This window comes from Hyperoodon ampullatus, assembly GCF_949752795.1.
Source record: "Hyperoodon ampullatus genome assembly, chromosome: 3".
Lineage (NCBI taxonomy): Eukaryota > Metazoa > Chordata > Mammalia > Artiodactyla > Ziphiidae > Hyperoodon > Hyperoodon ampullatus.
The window spans coordinates 152,521,693-152,524,036 of NC_136916.1; the positions used below are offsets into that span (position 1 = coordinate 152,521,693).

Sequence of the window (2,344 nt, forward strand, 5' to 3'; positions counted from 1 at the left end):
TCACAACATGTTTAGATGTCTTGTCAAGGGACCTGTTTCTAGACTTTTCATATGATCAACAAGCTTGTGACAGAGCAGGGCTGGAGCTGACAGCTCCCCACATGGGCAGGCGGAGGCTCTGGAGCTGCGGGCCGCCTGGGGCGCCAGCTCCAGCCACCAACCCTTGTGGGCTTGCGCCTGCCTGAAGGGTTTTTTTGTTTTGTTTTGTTTTGTTTTGAACATCTTTATTGGAGTATAATTGCTTCACAATGGTGTCTTAGTTTCTGCTTTATAACAAAATGAATCAGTTATACATATATCCCCATATCTCTTCCCTCTTGCATCTCCCTCCCTCCCACCCTCCCTATCCCACCCCTGTAGGTGGTCACAAACCACCGAGCTGATCTCCCTGTGCTATGCGGCTGCTTCCCACTAGCTATCTATTTTACGTTTGGTAGTGTATATATGTCCATGCCACTCTCTCACTTGGTCACAGCTTACCCTTCCCCCTCCCCGTGTCCTCAAGTCCATTCTCTAGTAGGTCTGTGTCTTTATTCCCATCTTACCCCTAGGTTCTTCATGACCTTTTTTTTTTTTTCCTTAGATTCCATATATATATGTTAGCATATGGTATTTGTTTTTCTCTGACTTACTTCACTCTGTATGACAGACTCTAGGTCCATCCACCTCACTACAAATAACTCAATTTCATTTCTTTTTATGGCTAATATTCCATTGTATATATGTGCCACATCTTTATCCATTCATCTGTTGATGGACACTTAGGTTGCTTCCATGTCCTGGCTATTGTAAATAGAGCTGCAATGAACATTTTGGTACATGACTCTATGGTTTGCTCAGGGTTTATGCCCAGTAGTGGGATTGCTGGGTCGTATGGTAGTTCTATTTGTAGTTTTTTAAGGAACCTCCGTACTGTTCTCCATAGTGGCTCTATCAATTTACATTCCCACCAACAGTGCAAGAGGGTTCCGTTTTCTCCACACCCTCTCCAGCATTTACTGTTTCTAGATTTTTTGATGATGGCCATTCTGACTGGTGTGAGATGATATCTCATTGTAGTTTTGATTTGCATTTCTCTAATGATTAATGATGTTGAGCATTCTTTCATGTGTTTGTTGTCAATCTGTATGTCTTCCTTGGAGAAATGTCTATTTAGGTCTTCTGCCCATTTTTGGATTGGTTTGTTTTTTTTTGTCATTGCGCTGCATGAGCTGCTTGTAAATTTTGGAGATTAATCCTTTGTCAGTTGCTTCATTTGCAAATATTTTCTCCCATTCTGAGGGTTGTCTTTTGGTCTTGTTTATGGTTTCCTTTGCTGTGCAAAAGCTTTGAAGTTTCATTAGGTCCCATATGTTTATTTTTGTTTTTATTTCCATTTCTCTAGGAGGTGGGTCAAAAAGGATCTTGCTGTGATTTATGTCATAGAGTGTTCTGCCTATGTTTTCCTTTAAGAGTTTGATAGTTTCTGGCCTTACATTTAGGTCTTTAATCCATTTTGAGCTTATTTTTGTGTATGTGTTAGGGAGTGTTCTAATCTCATACTTTTACATGTACCTGTCCAGTTTTCCCAGCACCACTTATTGAAGAGGCTGTCTTTTCTCCACTGTATATTCTTGCCTCCTTTATCAAAGATAAGGTGACCATATGTGCGTGGGTTTATCTCTGGGCTTTCTATCCTGTTCCATTGATCTATATTTGTTTTTGTGCCAGTACCATACTGTCTTGATTACTGTAGCTTTGTAGTATAGTCTGAAGTCATCAGGGAGCCTGATTCCTCCAGCTCCATTTTTCGTTCTCAAGATTGCTTTGGCTATTCGGGGTCTTTTGTGTTTCCATACAAATTGTGAAATTTTTTGTTCTAGTTCTGTGAAAAATTCCAGTGGTAATTTGACAGGGATTGCATTGAATCTGTAGATTGCTTTCCAAAGCCGAAGGGTTTTAAGGAGGCAATAAAACAAAGAATGATGAGCAGTGCTTTACAGTTGCTCTATTCCATCCTGGTCCTTGTTTCTCTTTATCAGCTGTTTTTATCCTTAAAATAATCCAACTATAGGCCTAGTGGAAGACTACCCAGCACGTTTTTAATGAGCGTGGACAAACTCTTTAAGGCTGAGATGATACAGAATGTAAAGCAGCAGCAGAGGGAAGTGGAGGAGGCTGGGCGGGGAAGGAGGGGCTGAGGGAGCAGGCTGTGGGAGGTCTAGGGAAGGCAGGCTTGACCCCTGGGAGTTCAGCATCAGGTAGATCACATCAGCGCAAACTATGAGGCTGGAAAAAAATTGCAAAACAAAACCAAAAAACCCCATCCCACCCCCCAAAAATCCCACAAACAACCAGACAATCA

At 41.7% G+C, this 2,344-nt stretch overlaps 1 protein-coding gene across 1 annotated transcript in view; it reads left to right on the forward strand.

Annotated features, from left to right (window-relative positions):
* Window positions 1–2,344, forward strand: part of EIF2B2 (eukaryotic translation initiation factor 2B subunit beta) — a gene marked incomplete at its 5' end in the record, with an annotated part of 35,654 nt that overhangs the window by 15,634 nt on the left and 17,676 nt on the right. The gene's annotated exons all lie outside the window — the stretch shown is intronic.